Raw genomic sequence first — 20,619 nt, forward strand, 5'->3', positions numbered from 1 at the left:
TTATGACCAACCACCTAGACTGAGTCGAAAGGAGGTTTTTGGGGTTGGTTTTTTTTTTGTTTGTTTGTTTTGGGGGTTGTTTTTTTTTTTTTTTTAATTAGGGTTGTGATTATGAAGTGTCCTGACGCAGGGCAATGCTGCTAGTTGTTTACATTACGTAGAGGCAATCCCTACCTAGCTGCATTAAAGCGCATCTTGACTCTTACCCCGAAGGAAAATGGATGGTTAGAAACAATTTCTTCCTTCATGAGCTGTAGATCCAGGACCGCTGACAATGCAGAGATTTTGAGATCCGTTTTTTTCAGACGTGCGAGTATCCTGAAGAGCGTGGATTCCTGGAACCAGAAAGTGCCGCTAAGTCTGGCAGAGACCGAGTTACCGTTCAAGTACGGAAGGACACGTTAAGAACAATTTAAGAAGTTTGCAAAGAACGTGACAATGTCTTGAATGTGTGTTGTCCTTTGGAGTCACTGGTAGATTAGTGCAGGAGCCGGCATGTCTCACATCAGAGGACGTCCTGCTCTTTTCTCTCAGTAACACCTACTGTCCAAAAAGATTTACAGATAGTCTCATCTGAAAAGAAAAAAAAAAAAAGTATCTCTAAGTCGATAAGGAATGCATACCCTTTTGTTCTTTCTCTACTAAAATAGTGAGCTTACTGGAAATCCAAGAGAGTAAGGAATGGCTACAGTGTGATTTTAGAGAGTTTAGTCACATTTAATAGTTGACATTAGGAAGATAGTTTCCTATAAAGCTCTAACTCAAATGTGCCTGCACACTTTTCAAATCAACTTAAACTCTGAAGACTGAAATTTAATTAAAGTTTGGTAAGCCGGGTAGTGCTGCTTCAGTGATGTCCAAGTTAAGAGCACCAAAATAACTTACTCTGAACTTCAAATGTTTGTCAATAAGTAGTTGACATTTGTTGTCTATCCAGTGGGCTTTGCACAAGGAAGGCATGTTACTGTTCTACTTATAATAAAGCAGCATCTTAACTCAGTGTATTTGAGGGCAGTAAAAAGTTGAAGTTAATACTAGATGAATGGATTTAGTAAAGGTATTGCAAATGGATGAAGCAGTAGTGCAAACATATAGGGCTTTAAATTTGAATTTGCAAAACATAACTTTAAATATTGTGTTGGAGGACTGTAAGCCAAAAGAAAAAAAAATGTAACTAGAACCCTGAGTCTACAAGATTTGCTTTTAGTTTAGCAGAGATGCTATATGCAACAACAATTACAGCATTTGGCGTAAGTTCAGGGTTAAGATTATTCCTGTGTCCCTAGCTATATGCGTTTTGTAACAGTGAATTTTGTGCAATTCACATTTTCACACTTCGAGTGCTTTCTTATAAGGACTAAACCCTTTGTAGGATATTTTATTTGAAAGATAAGGTCATGAAGATTCCATTTCTTCTTGTATTGTCTGTGCACTTACCTGCACAGAACTGTCTCTAGAGAGGTCTCTATGGCTCCTACTTTCTCAAATGAAATGCCACCACTTCAGAACCACCCACAAAGTCAGTACGGAGTATTCATTTCAATTCCATTGGTTTAGTTGTTGTATCTTTAAAATACTTTTGCAAACTTGTATTTAAAAGTAGTTCCTTTTATTACAACTTTTCTGGGGATGAAGACACGTCATTGCCATTATAAAATATCTTCTTTCTTTCTTTTTGTATGCCCAGTATTATGAATTACACATTTACTGTACACTTAAAAGGGCTTGAAACATTTGTGGTTTTCTATTGCACTTGCTGCACGGTGCTGTGTGATGTTGGCTCTGTGTGTGTGGTACCTGCTGTAATTCCCACATGCTGACCTCAGCACTGCGGAATCAGTTTTCATACCCAGGAACCTTGTCTCTTGGGTCGAGCCCAGCAAAGTACAAATGCAAAGAAAAACACAGGGGTAAAACACGGGCATGAGAGAAAACTGCCTGACTGATCACAGACAGCCCCCTCGCAATGTCCGTTGGTTACATCTGCAGTAGCGTTTCCATGATTAGGAGGCATTTCCAGTTATTTCAGGACAGAGGAATATAGGGATTTTCCTTAGGAGCGTTCAAGATAACACAGTCGTGTATCTTTCATTACAGAGTCAGAGATGTGGTGGATAAAGTTTGGAAAATCAAAGTACTGCAGCGGGTAGCCAGCTAAACGTTCAAAGCTGCTCATCTGTCTAACTTCTCCGAGTGTTTCGCATCTCCTATGTGAAACGCCTTTGAGTTTAAAAGGGAAGGATAAAGGCGTAAAAACAGAGCGATCCTATAGGTAGGTAGGTAACATCTCAGTGTGTAAAAAGTTACAGCTACTACTTTAAGCCGAGAGGTTGCTGAGGAGTCAGGGAGAAAAATAAGCAGAAGCGCCTTTGTACGTGACGGAGAAATGGCTTTAAAAGCAGATGTTTAAGCTGTAATCAGGTCACTCGGCACCCGGCTCCCGCCCAACTCCGAAAATTGCCGGGGTGCGGCGGAAAGGCTGGGCGGGGGGGCTGCGGGTTCCCGTGCGAGGGGCGGGCTGCCGGGCCCGGGAGCCCCGCCGGCACCCTCCAGCCTTGCCGGGCGGCCCCGCCGCGCCGCGCCGCGCCCGGGCTGCCGGCAGTGCCGAGGAGCCTCGGCGGGCGGGCTGCCCGCGGCGCCGGCTCTGCTTGGCCAGGCGCGGTGCGGTACTGCGGGGAGCCGCGGATTATTTCCCAAAATTCTTTCTCTCCTCTGATAAAAATAAATAGGTCCCCGCAGAAAACAAAATGCAGCGGAGGGATGCTTCATGCCCTGCCGGGTGGAGGGAACGCGCAGCGGAGCCGTGTAAGTTCATTAGTGTTTGCAATCAGGAGCACGCAGACACCCTCATCAGGGCAGACAGCGGCCAAGAGCCATTCATCAGCCTGAAGTGCCGCTCGCGGATGACCCCTAAATCACCGCCGGAGTCGTGGATGCGCTGATTAGGCTCAGCGTGGGAGTCGCGCCACGGCACTCTACGCGAGCGGCGGGGACGGGGGGGGGCAGCAGGCTGAGGGTCCGCAGCCCAGGGGGTCGGGTCCCGGCCCGGGGAAGCGCCAGGGCCCTCGGCCAGCTCCCCCACGCTACGGCGAAAGTAGGTGCTGGCGGCGTCGGCCCCTCCCCGCGCTCCTCCCCCGCCCGGCACGTCGCTGTGCGCGCACCTTCGCCCTCCCCTCCTGCAAGAAGAGGGGCCAAACTCCCTGCCCGCCCGGCGGGGAAGGAGGCGGGGAAAGTGAGCTCCGCGGGGCGCGTAAGCTCCCGCTGCGCGGGGCGCGGGCAGCAACTCGTGGCCCTTCCCCCGCCCGGCCCCCGGCCCTCCCCTCGCTCCCGCCCGCCCTCCGCTCCCGCCCGCCCGGCCTGACAAAGTGCCGGCGTGCGCCGCTCTCCCCCGCGCTGCTGCCAGGGCGCGGAGGCGGCGAGGCTCGCGGCGTGCCCGCGGTAAGTGGCGCGCTGCGCTCCGCGCCCGCGGCTGTCTGGCTGGCAGTGGGGAGCCGGGGCCGCTGCCCTCCGCCCGGACGAGGGTGGGGGAGCGGGCAAGCGGCCGGTGCGGGGGTTGGCGGAGGTTTCTGCGGCCCTCCGTCCCTCCCTTACCCACCACCCCCACGGGGGCACCGTTGGCGGCGGGACCTTCGTCGGGCGGTGGGCGGGAGTCGCGGGGCGCCCCGGGACGCGTGGCTGCGGTCGGAGCGCGGCCCCAGGTAGGGCTATGCGGGCGCGGGGGAGCTGGAGGAAGGGGCCGGGGAGGCAACTTAATGTGGAAACTCCGCGGTGCCGGGCGGAAAACTGAGCGTTGGGGGGAGGGGGACTGGGTCTGCCAGCAGCGCCGCACGGCCTCGGCGGGCCCTCGGCTGCGCCCCACGCTGCGGAGGGGAGCGGGGTCTGGGGCTGCTGGTGTGCGCGCTCCCGGGAGGGCTGAGCGCGCTCCCGGCGGCGCGGGGCGGCAGTGGGACTGGGCACCACAGCAGTTTCGGTGCTTTCCCAAGTCGGCATCCTCACTTTCGGAAGATAAACGGAAGTGTCCGTACTCCTGTCCGGTGAGCTTAGTGGCGGGGGCGGAGGCGCGAAAGGTCGTCCGAGCAAGTTTATGGTGGGTTTGGAACTCGGTGTTTGTTACCTCGGCTGTGCGGGCGCGGGGCGCTCCTGCCGGGTCCGGCATCCTCGGGCAGCGCGTTTGTCAAGCGGCGGCGGGCAGTGACAGGTTGCCGGGTGGTCCGTCCTCCGGAGCTGCTACCGGGGCTGTACCTGCCCCCTGCTAAAGGAGGGGGTTTCTGAGGCTCGCATCTGTAATGGTCTAGTCAGTAAACTGTAGTGAAAATCGTGTTAGTGTGCACATGGCGACCAAAGAAATTGTATGCCACCATGGTTTGGGGAGAGAAAGGGGTGGTCTCCCTCGTGAAATTGCAAACATTTCTGGTGCGTTTGCAATTTCTGGTGTCTGGTGCGGCTTTTCTTCACGTGTATGTAGGTAACAGATCTGCTGTTCTATGGGCTTTAATATGTTATGAAGTTGCTTTTAAGCAAAGTAACATAAAAAGAGAACATACCCAAACTCCCATCTTAATGTGCTCACAGACTGTTAGAAGTTTTTTAATAGGAGCAATTTCTGTAAGGTATCATGTAGATGTAGGCTCCTTTAAATATTTAGATTTAAAATGTTTTTATAAGAAAACTTTAGCAGTCTTATTTCTCTACTTTCTAAATATCATGCGTCTCTTGCGCTAAGCCTTAGTTCAATGCTTGTTTGACTGTTACCCCTGCATTTTATATATATTTCCTCAGGCAGAGTGTTTTGCTTCATACCACTGAAGAGTTATAGTAATATTCTGTGGATGCCCACGTCCTAAAATTCAGTTTAGTAAAGAGTATAATGAAATATAAATATTGCTCATCTATGGTCTTACAGAAAAGTTAATTGTAAAACACTTGAAGACACTCTCTGAAAAATACCACTGCTCTTCCCTTCTAAAATAATCCAAGTGCTAGTCAGAATTATTATTGCGCTCACATCTAGGAGATTAATTTAATATTGTATGCAGGGAAAAATTTTCATTCGTTGTACTTTTTTGTAATATAAGAATAGTTAGGAAGAAGGGGCCCTATGTAAGTATGAATATACATGAAAAATATATCACTTAAATTTTGGAAAAATATAACAGGTTGAGAAAAAGAATATTATTTTACAATTCTGAAGCTTTGCTGTTATGAACTTGCTGGGTTATTTTCAATGGTGTAGTAAATCAGCGGGGGGGAAAGAAAAGCCAACAGTACAGAAGTATTAGATGCATACATCTGATTAAAAATGGAAAGGGGTTCATATGAGTGAACACTGAGATAAAAGATGCTGTTTGAGATAAGAAATACTTGACCCCATTGAGATTCTTTTATTTAATATTTTTTGAGGAAAAACAACCCAAAATAACACTCATAATCCAGTTATCAGGTTAAGACTGGTACTTCAGTCAAAACTCTTAGAGCTGGGAGTAATTATTCTCTGTTCAAATGAAAAAAGAGAAAAAAAGGATTTATTAATAGAAACTAGATTTAAAGTTACAAATGAGCACACAGTGGCTGCTTTTAGTAAGTATCTATTCTATAGAAGCCCCATAAAATATTAGAAAATGAAATAATAATGAACCTGAAAGTATTTTTTGTAATCTCCTAGCCTCAACAATTAACAGATTATAGGCTCGGCTCAGTAAGATACCCAGTACCTTTATCTTCAGTTAAAATCAGTGAGTGTTATGCCGACTGATGCCCCTGTAGATTGATGCAAAAACTCCCACTAACTTCCATCAGTTTTAGGTTAGGCCCAATAAAAGCTGAGAGCGCCCAGCAGCTTGGAGGATCAGGTGCTGTTTGTGAAGGGGCATTGTGCTATATGGACTTAAAAGACCAGAAATGCTAAGGCTTCAGGTCAGAACTGCTCTTATTTTAATAGTGATACTGCACTTACTGTGCTTAATGCTGCATGTCTATTATAGAAAACTCATCTGTCAGTCAGTGTACAAGAGAACCTATAAAATTCTTATAGAGCAAATTTATTATAGAGAAATCTTAAAAAATTCTTTCAAAATGTTGTGCAAGTAAGTTGCGCTGTGTAAGATTTTAGAGGCTGATTTGAACTATACTGATACTACACATTAGAGATTGTTAATAAGATTATTATCTCTATATAATATTATTTTCTTTTAAGAATAGCTTTACTGTAGAATCTGTTCAGTTAAATGAATATATGTAAACTCATTAGGTTTACTGTTTTAGTAAATGTAGTAGTTATGTGACTCTATCACCTGCAAGTTTGTGCAGCATCAAGTGCACAAAATATTACCAGAAATAGTTCTAGTGTGTTTACTAGAAAATCTTTGGTTTGATGAAATAAATTTTTTACCCTGGGCTAACTAGTTAAATAAGTAAGTTCTTTCAGGATACCTGCATGCGATTCTTCTTCGACTGAAGAGTGTCTTAAAATAAATGCTTTATCTTTCTAATAGAGTAGTATTATTTGCAAAGAGTTTTAGCCTGTAGTAAAACATTTCAGGGACCCACAGTTAGGGTTGGGGCACGCTGTCAACTGAGCAATTAAAAGAAAGCCCTAAACATTTAATTTTTTGGAGGGAACAGAGGCTTGAAAGAAGTTACCATTGTAAAAATGTGCCACGTTAACAGCATTTCCTTAGTTCTAAAACTGATTAATTGCTGTGTCTTATAAAACCTGATTTATTTCATACTTTTTTCATACCAAGCATTACCATTATGAAGCTCTCCTTATAACTGAGATTAATGTTTCTGAGCAAAGAAGTGGTTTGGAGGGCTGCATTCATTTTGAGTGCCATTCTAATCAATTTTAGATACAGCATTTCACAATGTATCAGTCTGCATCTGAACCTGCCTTATTATGTGGAATTAACTTGTTAGTGATTGATAGGAAGCCTGCTCCATCTCCAGGGGTGATTTGTTTGAAAACAAGTGTTACAGGTTCCAGGAGTATGAGTGCAGGGTCAAGCAACTCAGGTGCCCATTCCGTGGCCTGACTGAAGTTTGACAGAGAAGTTAGAAAAAATGCTGTGCTGGGTTTTTTTTGTTTTGTTTTTTTTTTAAAGCTAAACCCCCACAAACTCCAAAAATCCTAAAACCAAAACACTACACTTATATTAAATGGTGTTCCTTACTGTGGTATTGGTCTTCACAGACAGTGTGAAGTGACAAGTATGAGGCACAGACACTGTCTTTGTGCATCACTACGTATTGTTACAATGCTTGTCTCCTGGATTATTTGGAGGAATAGCTTTAGTGTTTGAAATTAAAACTCGGAGGGCTAGTTTCAGATGACGAGGTGCACACCTACTGGATATTGCCTGCATAGTTATTGAAAGATGTGCCAATGCTATTTTTTCCCTTTTAAAAGAAGGAAGGATAGTACTTGTTTCAATAGCTACTGAAATATTTGCACATTCTGTCTGTACACCTTTTGGTCTCAGCTTCACCACTGTTTTGATTCTTAACAAATAGGCTATGATCACACACTATTGCTGAGTGTGATGCATGAACATTTAAAGTCCAGAAAAAAAGGATTTCTCAATAGTGAGAGGAAAAATAAGTTAAAAAAGGCCAAATATAAAAAATGTATGTGAGAAACCTCTGAAAATAATAAACAGTTCTAAGAAGATGTAGGTATGTGCATCTACTATGAGGATAGTAATTTAAATCTAAATTATAGTTTCTTGCAAGATGTGCTAATTGCATTCACTACATTTTTAAAGTTTGTATATTGGACTAATTACATCAGTCTTTTAGTTCAAGTGTGCATGTAAACAATAAGAGAATATTGCAACTGGAGCACTGCATAAAAATATTTCTCATCTAACGCAGATCAGAAGTAATAAAATTACAAAATGTTTGTGAATACCAGGCTCTGAGTGCTCCTCACCTCTTCCTTCAGTCTGGCTTTATGGAATAAACATTATTCGTACAGGTTCATTTTAATATTGCAACTGAAATACCTGCTAGTGAACAAATAGGAAGGGAATAATATCTTAAACGTATAATAAAATGGAGAGTACAACACGAACTGTATCTCTGCCTTCTTAGACGGAAGTCTCTCCACGTGTTCTATATTTTCACCTTATGGACTATTTACTGTTGTTTTAAAATGCATTTTACGCAAAGCTGATGCTTGGATGACACAAGGTTGAAAAGTAGTTTAAGTCTGGAACTGTTTTGTGCTGATATATGCTGTGAGTCTTGCGAAGAAGTGGGCGTGCTTTTTTAATTTAGACTGAAATCCAATGTATAAGTTCAAGCCTAGGTGACCTAATTATTTTAAATTTTGCAACTTCAGTCTGTAACAGATTGAGGTTGTTGATACTTGATGTGTATGTTTGTGTCTACAAAAAACGTTAATTGCAAACATTACTGCCTAGAAATATGGAAAGCAAAACAGTAAACTAGAAACTGCAAAGTACTGTACTAAATTCAGCACTGATTAATGTATTCTGCAAATCCACTGAAATCAGCAAATTACCTGGATTGTAAACTGAATGGGAGGCTGTAGTAAAACTTTGTGTTTAAATCTCTTAATATCTGAAATGTGTGTTAAAAGTTATGGTAACAACTTTGGTTCACTTTTACAGTAGGATTTCATAAATGCAAATGCAATTTTCACGTATAAAAGAAAACAACTTTTCAACTTGAGAAAAGACATGTTAAATTATTTTTGTTTACTTTCCTGGCTTTTATATTTTTAACACACTGGTTGTAAATCTTTAAAATGAGAATCTTAACATGTGCTAGCTATGGACTATAATTACATGATAATAGTGTGGTAATAGTCTCTGTGTCTCTTTACTGTCCCCCAATACACCCCCATTCCATCCCTGGCAAAATGCTGGAATGATTGCAGAAATTTTTACTGCAAAACAGGTTTGCCAACTTGGTTTACTCTCTCAAGTAATTTATTTTAAAAGAAAGAAGAATATATTTTATAATGATGGCCTAAAATCTGTAGTCTATAAACCTTTAAATTTCATAAATTAAGATTTACATCTGCATTTTTGCATCTGAATTACAGAAGTGTAAAATTGCAGTTTGCAAAAATCTTAAGATATTATGACTTCAATTTTTCCTGTAACAGCATAGAAAAACAATCAGAAAAGCAGCAGTTATTATCATAAAAGCTGTGTTGGTGTGGAACTTGCAGTGTGTTGTGTTGAAATCAGTTGTGCTGGTGGTGTTATTTTGCAACATTGTATTCAATTTCTAATAGTATTCTTGACAGCAGTTAAGCCAACATACAAAGGAACTAATGTGTCTTATTTCCTTACTTGTGTCTTGACAATTCTTAGTGTCTTAAGAAAACTCCTATCAGCGGTAAAATTGGTAAAATACAGATTTAAAACATTTTTCTTGGCAGGAATTGAATAGAAAGTTGCATGTGAGAATTTTTAGAGGAGGGGGAAAGAAATTAATCAGCACATGATTTACTATAATACAGCAATAGATTCCTAAATCATAGAAGTCCTTGATACACTTTGACTGGATCATGGAGAAGGGGTGACTATGTAGTGGTTGAAGAAATCATCATTGCTAATAAGTGTTACTTTAGATTAGCAAATGAAAGACTGCACAGTCCTTCAAAGGCCTGATCCATTCTCATTATAATCCTTTGAACGTTTGTCTGACCTTTCTAAAGAAATTCTACAGAAACTTTATGCTTAGGGTTCCACATAAATAAACTGACCAGCACTTGTCTCAAGAAGTTTGTAATCTAACGACAGGAGCAATAATACATCTTTTTAACACAAATATATCAAATGTTACTTGCCACAGCAAATTGTTAATTTATTTTAAAATTTTGTGATGTAATACTTGAGACTAATGAGTGTAGAGCAGCTTTATAAAAGCAAATAGTATCACAGTTCTCTAACAAAAATCTAAAACCAAATTGTATTGCTAATATTTTTCCTCTCAGCTTTGTTATGGTTTATAGCTATAGAAAGCTGGGGTAGGTGGAGTAGTTTTGTTTCTAAGGCTGAGGGTGTGAAGGCTTGTGTAGCTAGGACATGCCCAGAGTAGTTCTAGTCACCTCAGTGAAGACATTGTCACTTACCTTCTGGGTGACGATATGTAGGGCTATGCTTATGAAACACTTTCAATTTAGATTTCACTTACCTCTTCTTCTTTTTTTTTTTTTTCTTTTTTTTACCAGCAGTTTACTTCTTTCCTTTTATAAAATACATGGCCTATTTGAATAGGCTTTGCTGCCTCTTAAAAGTATCGTGGCTCAGATGGGCTTTTTCCATTAAAAGAAAAAACCTCTCATTCTGTTAATAAACTTGGCAAAGCAGAAAATAATTCATTTTATTAAATCAGTTTTTCTAAGAAAGACATTCTTTATTCATGCTACTGAATATGTACAAGTATTTGATGTCTCCCTACTCCTCTTAAGAGAGACTCTTGATTTCAGTGTCAAAAGGTTGAGTGGCAGCATCCAAGCCTGTGCAACTGGAACTGAGGAAAGATACGATATTCCAACAAATCAGCTGGTTGAAATCTTGGTTGCAAGTTGTGAGCGTTTGTGTATTGCTTTAGCAACAAAGGCAGAGTCACTGGAAATATTAACATTTAGGCAGCAGTTACTAAACTACCATTTGTTCACCATTGTTCCCATGCTGGAAGGCAGAAATGTTGTATTTTTAAAGTAATGAAGGAACTGGAGAAATGCTGGGCCTTTGCAAATGATTGAGCTTAATCCAGACAATGAATAGGTATTTGAGAGTGCTGAGGAGTTCTAGGTTGCATTTGGTATATCAGACTGGTAACATTAAATATTAAGAATAAGTCTTCAAATTTGCTTTCCCTTCATCCATAACTAGTTAGAAATTTAAATTTTAGGTAGAAAAGGGCCCTTTAGTATTGTATAGGTGGTAAGAAGTATTCTTTTTCATATCTTGCTTTGCTGGTAAAATGCACACATGTTCACACATTTTGAATTGTCTAATCTTCAATATTATTAATTTGGTTTTGATGTAAATTGATGGCAGATGAATTAATATCTTTCCTGGCAGATTTTTAAAAATACAGATGTGTATCTGTGTGTGCATGTATCTGGACCATTCAATACGGATTCAGTAAACCTACAGTATAAAATTACAGGAGGATTTGTCCATTTCCCTCACTTGTCTGACTATTGCAGAAGTTTGTGATTTCAGCAGAGGCCAGTATGTTGGGAGGTGTCAAAAAAACTTAGGATCTGAAGTCCACACTCTCAGTGAGTGCTGGGAGCGAAAGTGCTCATCACCTATCAAGTTTTTCAGTCATTTGTGTATTGATAGAGTATGAAAAAAGACCCACCTAGTAATCCAATCTATTTTAAACGTATGGTAAGTCAGAAATACAACTATGAATGACTGCTCTACAGGAAACCTGGAAGTAATAAGTGATTAGAAAAGCTGGGGTTTTATTTTCTTTCTTGAGTGAAGAGTATCTTCACTCAAGAAAATGAAATATCAACTCTTACTTAGCATGAAATAGTTATAATTACATGTAGAAATGTTTTAAGTGGCTTAAAAATGCATAGCTGCTTTTATTATTCTTTTGATAACTTTATGTTAATTGTGGAGTGATACAGGGTTAATGATATAAAATGTTAGCACTTTTAATGATATGTTTAAGAACAGTGCAGACATTAAATTCAGTAAACTGAATATGTGGGCCTCGTAAATAAATGCTGAATTATAATACAAAGCACTCCATGACCAAATTAATTAGTATGTTTAATCTAGTGAATTCCAGCTAGGCTGCATACAATATGGACATGTATTTAATTTCTAAATTTAATATTAGCTGCATAAGTCAACTCTCACTTAATCAGTGCAGATCAGTAATAGAAATGTAATATAGCTGGTGTTTTACATAAGCTTTTCTTTTAAAAAAAAATGTTTTAACATTGTTTGAGATTTTAAACCTTGTAATTAAAGAAAGTATGTGAGTGGGAATGTTCCCTGTGTTCTCCCCCTAATTTGTCGTCATCAGGAGGTAGAATTCGTGAGGTCCAAAATAAAATATTCATTCAGTCAAAATGGCGATGCTCATTAAAATCCATTCAAGGATCTAGGGCAGAATATTTTGTATTTGCTTATTTGATACAAAGTTTTCTGTTGGTTGCTTTGCTGTGATCATTATTATATCAGATTTTATTTATTTGGGAAGAGTTAAAATGCCAGTAGCATAATCTTGATTTTTCATTTGAAAGCTTTACTTTTCAAAGCAAGTGGAAAATAAAACACTATTTAATTTTTTTAATAACCTGTGCGTACTTCAGGTTTTTGTTCTTTAAATTGCAAGTATTAGACTTCTGTCACGTGAGCTATAGGGCATACAGATTTTCTTGAACTCATATTCTGAATTCTTAAATGTGAGTTTAGGATAGAAATAAGAAATTGGGTAGTAGTGAGTCCAGTTCTGAAAAATCTCTAAATAGTCTGTTCAGTTGGTAGTTTCAGGGACTTCAATGAGATTGTGTAGTGAATAGGCATTGTCCCTGTGATCAGTGGTCTATAGGCTTAGGCGCATTGCTTTCAGAGGAGAGTCTGAGAATAATCAGCATGTGTTTTCTTCTTTTTTTTTTTTTTCTTGATATGGGATTACACACTCTGCCTGTAACCTTTGATATAAATCTACCTTTGCTTTGTGTTCTTTTTTTAGTTAATACTTGACTAGAAATGAGTTGATGAGCTGCTCAGTTTTTATGGAGAGCCCATAAAGCACAGAGTGGCTGACTGCACTCTGGTGCTCAGTCAAACCTTATTGTTAAATGTATTTAGGATGGTTTCCACCCCCATTCCCAGCATTTTGAACAAGCAAATCCAATAACTGTTTATTTGCTGCACCACACAAAGGAGTGCACTTGTCCAAAAGGGGGCACAGTGAGGTTACGCCTGTGCTGCCATGTTAAACACAGCGCTGTCACTTTCCCACGTGCTGGGGCACCATCCTCTATGTGGCTTAATTCTTAAAGACCATCCTTATGGCATTTTGATCTGTACTGATTCATGGGACTCCCAAACAATTCCTGGGCATGGTTTAGTAGTTAAGACTGGAGATGTGTTTGTTCTGGGGACCGTTCCCATTTAAGCACTTTGCTTCCAGCTTCCTGATTTAGAGGTTAAGACTTGTTACTAGCAGAGACCTGATTTAATTAGACCTGCTTTAAGCACGATTTTGGACAAGATGACCTCCAGAAGTCCTTTCCAACCAAAATTATTCTGCAATTCCAACCCTTTTGGTTGCAATCCTTGCAGTCCTTCTTGGGGGTGTTGAATTTACTAGTTGGGTGTCACACCTGAATTCAGTGTTGCCGACAGTAATTCTATTGGCTACACTTCCAAAAATAATTGTTTGATAGGCTCAGAATTAAAATCATTGTATTTGTGTTTCAATCAATTTTAATGAACAAATGTTAGTATTTTATAACCTGTTATAGGAGTAAGTTTTTTTCCACCCTTCTTCTGTAAAATTGTTCCTATTAACTTATCAGGAGGATTTGTGGGAGTAGACAAGCATAAAGAGGACTCTCCGTGTTAGAATCATCGTTAGGTGCACTAGACGCTTGATACAATTAATTTAAATATTATGTAAAAACTAGCTTCGTTTTAGTCTACACACCTGCTAATTATTACATACTGCCAACCTGACAAAATTTAAGTTTACTGCTTTATAATAAGTGCACAATAGCTAGCTGTTTACGGGCAACATCCTACATGGAAACCAGATTAACAGCTGTTTTGTTAAGGTTTTTATTGTGAGACTGGATTAAAAATATTAATCAATTTATGATGAGAATCACACATCTGTAGGGATTTTTTTAAATTTTTCTTTTCATGTGGTTTGTTAAAAAATGGACAAGAGTAACAAGCTACGATGCTAGTATTTTTAACATTAATGAAAAAATAATAAAAAGAAGTCCACTAATTCATCACTTTTTGTCTGTGAAGAGGCTTTGCTTACATCTAGCCTGAGTGAAAGCTACATCACCAGATATCACACTGAACTGTCGTAAACCACCTCGCAATCTCTAGATTAGACATTGAAGCATTTACTGACTGTGGGATTGAACAACAGTTATGTACCTGAACTGGCAGCCATGTGGGCTGTAGTTCCGTAAGCCCAAGTGGTTGAATGAAACCAAAAGGAGGTGCCTTATGAAGCCCTTCTTTGCAGTGCTTCAGTTTCATACCCACTCCATGGAGGAAAATAAAAAACAACCTTTAAGTGATCTTGCCTGCCTGAGATTTGGCACCCAAATGAGCTATCTTTGCGAAGGTCTTTAAGGCATGTCATGACCTTCTCTCCATTGCTTTGAAAGCCGGACACTTTCTGCAGTAGCTCTGCTTTGAGACGCCTGAAGCGTAGTCTCAGTTTAGTGATTTAAGCTAAACAGACGGGATTTCATACATGCTGCCTCAACCAAAACTGCATCAACAGCTATGAAAGCATGTAAAAATAGTGTGAAAACGAAGGGTTTCTTTGACTGGAACTGAAGTAATTATTTTCTGGTTTGCTTTATTTTTTAATATTATAACTGAAATCACATTAGAGATATTTCGAAACTGTTGTTTCATCGATAATTTGTAGGTTGAATATTGTCCCTAGGTTAAGATAGGACCTTGACTTCTACATTAACATACAGGAACTGCACATTAGAAACAAATGTTGCTTCAAATATGTAGAAGGTTTCATGTTTTTAATATGAATTGCATTGATATGGTTTCAGTGGAAAAAACTGTGGGAGTATGTTTTGCTTTGGTTCAGTCCGCATCCTGATTGCTACGTGGATGCAGTCAAAGTCACGTCCCGATAACTCTCTGATCCGGACTCTAGCTTTCCGGATCAGTTCAGCCATCAGCTCTTGTGGCCGTGTCATCCTCTTGGACCTGTTGTGACTGAGGAAAACCCACTCAATTATCAAGAGAGGATCCCTCCGGTCCTGGTCCTTCTTGCTCTTCCTGTTGTCTTCCCATTGGAAGACGACCCCGTGTAGGTGCGGCAGATTGCCCAGGATGATGAATCTAAACGGCAAGTCAGGCCTGTACCTGCTTGCCTGCCTGGTGGACATCAGGTGTTGCACCTTCTCCAAGGCTGTCTGTGCCTCTGGGGTAAGCGTCCGGGGAGAACTAAGCTCCTCTCCCCCTTTCAACAAATCGAAAAGGGGGGATAGGTCTTCATTAGACAGACCCAGCCACGGCCTTACCCAGTTTAAAGATCCACACAGTTTGTGGACATCTGCCAACGTCTTTATATTTGTTTGGATTGCCAATTTTTGTGGCACAATGGTCCACTTGGTAATTTCAAGGCCCAGGTATTTCCAAGGTGGCATCCTTTGAATTTTATCTTGCTGGAGCTCAAACCCTGCAGCAACCAATGCTCCGATTGTCAGGTCAAGCACATTCGCCAGCATATCATCATCGGGGGCACACACGAGGACATCATCCATGTAATGAAGGATGATGGCCTCCTTTGCGGCTGCGCGTACTGGGGCAAGCAAAGAGACATACCGCTGGCAGATGGTTGGGCTGTTCTTCATGCCCTGTGGCAGCACCTTCCAATGGTATCTCTTTCTTGGGGCTCCTCGGTTGATGACCGGAACCGAGAAGGCAAAACGTGGGGCATCGTCAGGGTGTAGAGGAATTTGGAAGAAACAATCCTTAATATCAATTACGGCCAAATTCCAATTTTGGGGAAGCACTGTCGGGGATGGCATCCCTGGTTGGAGAGAGCCCATGTCCTCAATCTCATTATTAATTTGGCGAAGGTCCTGGAGGAGCCGCCATTTGTCTTTGTTAGGTTTTTTAATTACAAAGACAGGGGAATTCCAAGGGCTGTTGGTCTCCACTATATTCCCCTTCTTAAGCTGCTCCTCCACGAGCTTCTCGAGCGCCTCCAATGTCTCGCCGTAGAGCGGCCACTGTTCTACCCAAACTGGGCAGTCCGTTTTCCAAGTCAATTTCTGGGTAGGGCGCTCCTCAGTGACCGCTGCGCAAAAATTCTGTGGGGGGTCAGGAATGTCAATAGTGACTCCCCACTGCTGCATGAGATCTCTCCCCAAGAGGGGTTCCTTGTAATCAAGTACGAATGGACGTATATTGGCCAATTGTCCGCTCGGCCCCTTAATTTGTACGATGCTTCTAGATTGTTTTGCCAGTTGGATGCCCCCAACACCTTGTACGTGCCCTGCCACGTTCTGCAGTTCCCAATGTGCCGGCCATTCCCGTGTGGGAATGATCGTCACATCCACCCCTGTGTCCAGAAGCCCCTTGAGCTTCCCTGTTCCTATTACATGGGTGGCACACACTATTGGGTGTGGCCCTCCTGCAGGGATAGCCTGGGCGACCATCTGCCCTCTGGGCAGAAACAGAGGTGGATGGACACAGCGCAGCCAGAGAACGGGTCCTTCGGGACTAGATGTCATTAGCCCCGGAGCGACTTCGATCTCTGGTGGTGTGCAGTTAACATCTCCGACAATGACATACCTGTCTGGGCTCTGGTCTCTCGCCCCGTGCTCACCGGTGCGGCGTGCCACTCGCTGTCCTTCAGGAGGAGCGGTGTCAACAGCTGCATTCGGTAGAGCATGAGACTCTTAATCTCAGGGTCGTGGGTTCGAGCTCCACATTGGGCACCAAGCTGCCTCTGCGTCCCCTTGGAGTGGATCCCACTCAGCCTGGTCAGCTCCGGACGCAGTCGGCTGTGGGGGCCAGCCTCCGGACTCCGGGAGACCAGAGGTCTGGCTCGTGGGTCCTTCCACAGGACCGCCGGGATGGAGGCGAGAGGTGGAGGGAGGAGGCAGACTCAGAACTGGGTTAAATCTGGGAAGTTTATTGAGCCTCGGACGCGAAGTCCCACCTCCCAGGGATGCCCAGTTCGGAGCGAGCTCCGAAGGCATCTGCAGGAGGATTTATGGGTGGGTGGTAATATGGGAGGGAACCAATCGGAGAAGGGAAGGGTGTGGTGAACAGGGTGAAAGGTGTATCAGGGAACCAACCATGGGAGAGGAAGGGAGGGATCTTTTTCCCTTAGCCAATCACACGACGCCCCTGCCAGAACTTTCTGGAAGCCTGGGAGGGATGCCAGCACGATTGGCAAGGGCCAGGGAGGAGACAAAGGTGGGAAATGGGGAAATTGGCAGAAAATTGGGAGGATACAAACTGGGTAGATACAAGGGTACAAAACTCGAGGGGAGACCCGGACTGAACCAAAGCAAAACACTTTATAAATTATTTGCTTATAAACAGATAAGCACTGTATCTACTGGTATTTTGAATATTTTTGTTAAATGCAATTCAAACAATTTTTAATTAGACAATATGCAAAACTTGGGTTAACTGCATTTAACTATTAAAACAGTTCTAGCTCACTGATATTTTCAAAAATGTAAGTAGACAGTGGATGTGGACTTTCTTGCCCTTCATAATGTTACCAATATATTTCATTTTATTTCATCTCCTGTGAATCAAAAGTATTAGGGTTTCTAAAAGCTTGGTCTTAATATTAGTTCATCCTGCTCTCCTGTGCCATTCACATGACTGCTTCACTCAGCCCTGTTACATTTCTCCCTGATGGCTGAAAATGACTGTTAAATACCAATTTCGACTTGCAGAAGATGGGTTATACGATTTTTGTGTGACAAGCACAGGAGCTGCTTGTTCTTTCGTCTCCTCTGTGGTGGTTCATAACTGCCTTAAAAAACAGTAAGGTGGGGTTTGATTAACGTTTTAAGTTTTTATAAGCTGTCAGTGCATCCTTTAGAAATAAAAAATTGCCATCTTTCATCCTGTCCTCTTTTGCCCTCTCCCTTGTTGTAAGCTCAGCTGTTTGCTTGTCTGTATACTGAACTCAGAGCAGCAGTACAGTTAAAAGATTTTGAATGGTTACTTTTCAATTTTTATCATTTTCTTTTATTTTTTGCCAGGTTGGTAGTAGCACTGGCACAGTTTAACAGACAGCCACAGCATAGTGGTAGGTGTAGGGCAGGAATATAAGGAGGATAGCATTTTCAGTTTGTTATTTTAAAAAAGGGAGTAGCACACCAGCTACATTTTCCTTACTTATTAAATTAGAAACACCTACAGGAGAAAAGTAGGTCCTAGAAATGCATCTGCAACATATGTTTTTCCCTTTCTGTGAATTGCTCTGTTTCGTGCTCAGCATGACAGCAGAAAACTTTTGGGACTAAGCTAACCAAGAGAAACCATAAATAAAAGAGAGGAAATTGAAATACAAGACTGCCTCTTTTCTACCCCCCTGCCAATTACTGTACGTGCATTGAAATAGTAGCACCACATGGCTGCTTGGTGGGGTTATTTTTCCCCATATATACCATTTTATAAGAGGAAAAGCAATGATACTGAGTCCAGAGGAGGGCCACCAGGATGATTAGAGGGATGGGCCACCTTTCTTATGAGGAAAGGCTGAGAGAATTGGGAATGTTCCCTGAGCCAGGGAAAGAGAAGGCTTTGGGGTGACCTAATTGCCGCCTTCCAGTACCTGAAGGGATCTTGCAAGACAGTTGAGGAGAGGGACTTTTTACAAGTGTATATAGTGACAGGACTAGTGGGAATGGCTTCAAACTGAAAGAGAGTAGGTTTAGACTGGACGATAGGAAGAAATTTTTTACTGTGGTGGCGAGGCACTGGAACAGGTTGCCTAGGGAAGTTGTGGATGCCCCATCCCTGGAAGTGTTTAGGGCCAGTCTGGATGATGCAGCTCTGAACAACCAGGTCTAGCGGAAGGTGTCCCTGTGGGGTTGGAACTAGAAGTTCTGTAAGTTTCCTTCCCACCCAAGCCATTCTATGATTCTATGCTTCCCTTGCTCTGTATTCCAATTGCATTAATTCTCCAGCAGCAGAAGAGATGTCACAACAATTGCCACTTGTTTACAGAAGTTATAACGGGGCTGTTTTCTTTAGCCCATGTGCTTTCGTATTTGAATTTTTTGAAATACCAGATATTGTCAGTAATGTCAGTGCTATCAATGCCTGTGTTGGTGGTTTGTGCCTTTTTCAAGGGAAGACTAACCTGGAATTGATTGCTTTGTCTGAGAAACAAACCTGCAAGAGAGGAGATGCAGCTATTTATATGGTTTTTCCCTTTGCCCACCTATTCCTCTTTCCAGACATGGATATATAAGGGATCATAGGGGTTTTCACACTTTAACCCTTCCCTTTAGTACCAGCTGATGTGACAGCAGGTAATTCTGCATTCTGTGATGGAGTTATGGTTGTGCCTTGCGCAGCCTTGCTGTGTTTTGAGGCAGCACAATTCAGTTCCTGTTTTTTCCTGGAGAAGGTCATCATCACTTAGCTATAGGTTATGATGCTGATGCTTTTATTTTTCCTGTTGGGGCTGTTCTGTTACCCATGAACAACTTAAAGATTCATTGGATCAGAAGAGGGCAAAGAAGGGGGGATATGTCATTGCAGCCTGATGCTTAGGGCATGCATCTGAGAATAGGAAAACTTACAGCTTCTTTTAATCTGCCAGAAGTGTCCTTTTCCTTCATTCCTGGTGCTGACACGAGTGTTGGTATGCCTTTGGGCTGAGCCAGAATTTTTCTGTCTTAAAGAGACACATAGATACATATATGTATATTTATACACATAAATATTTTTTTCCCCTGAAGTTAATTTTCCTTTTCCTTTTTTCGAGTTAGTCTTTGCTAGCTCCATTTGCCAAGTGTCTCTTGGTGCCACAGTACAGTTGCTAGTGCTGGCACACAAAAGGAAGGAATCAGTAGCTGAAGCTGGGAATAAGAAATTGCTAAGAGGGCTGGAAATGCACTTTTAAAAGAGATAAATTGGTATTAAAGCATGTATCTACAACATGAATGCATAGATACTAAAAAAACTAGGATGGAAAAACATGACCACTTTCTGCTTATAACAGTTGTTACCACTTTCCTATCCCCAGTCTGAAGCCAAAGGCACGTGTGCCTTTTTGGATTAGACTTTTGTTTTTCTCTGGAGATACAATTGCCAATTTGGCCTTTGGGTCAGTTTGTGGTCTGCACAGGACTAGTTTTGTACATGCAAAAGGGAGAAATATAAAATGAAAATAATGCAGCAAGCAGTTCTGAAATTAAATATAATAGATTAAAAAATTCTTTATTTCTCATGCTGTAAGTGGCGCAGTGTTTTTGATGTAATTCAGCAGATTATTCCTGTTTGCATGGGTACCTGAGCCTGCCCTCTAATCACTTGCATGCTTGTCCCCCCAGTAAGAACAGAACAACTGCTGTCAGTACAGGCTGAAACACAACTGACACTCCAAATCTGTTTCAGTTTTCATGAGTAAAAGTTACCAGTGGAGTTTATTATGTGTCATAAAACCTGTGGAGTTTACCCTTATTTTACAGACCTGAGCACTGAGGCAATGAAAGACAATTTGCTTGTAGGACCAGAAGAACTTAAGAACAGGGCCCTCATATAACCTAACTACTCCTTCGGTGGTATGGATGATGGTTCATGTTCTTTATATGCTTATTTTTGGCTTGCCCTTAATTTTGACTAGGTGCATTAATTTGTCTTACAGTTTTCTGGAAGCATATACTTCTGTATAAAATGAAGGTAG

At 41.8% G+C, this 20,619-nt stretch overlaps 1 protein-coding gene across 24 annotated transcripts in view; it reads left to right on the forward strand.

The window, feature by feature from the left end:
• Positions 1-20,619, forward strand: part of TENM3 (teneurin transmembrane protein 3) — a 1,314,113-nt gene that overhangs the window by 891,576 nt on the left and 401,918 nt on the right. Inside the window, exon 1 of one of the 24 annotated variants that reach the window (XM_042015017.1) lies at positions 3,346-3,438. The exons of 22 other annotated variants lie outside the window; for them this stretch is intronic. The gene's annotated coding sequence lies outside the window, so the exon portion shown is untranslated. Of the gene's footprint in view, positions 1-3,345; positions 3,439-20,619 lie in introns of those variants that run through there. One more of the 24 variants, XM_042015018.1, reaches the window with a different exon arrangement.

Source organism: Corvus kubaryi, unplaced genomic scaffold (assembly GCF_017639235.1).
Source record: "Corvus kubaryi isolate FWS band 111438036 unplaced genomic scaffold, C.kubaryi_AGA036_p1.0 split3-131, whole genome shotgun sequence".
In the NCBI taxonomy this organism is placed as follows: domain Eukaryota; kingdom Metazoa; phylum Chordata; class Aves; order Passeriformes; family Corvidae; genus Corvus; species Corvus kubaryi.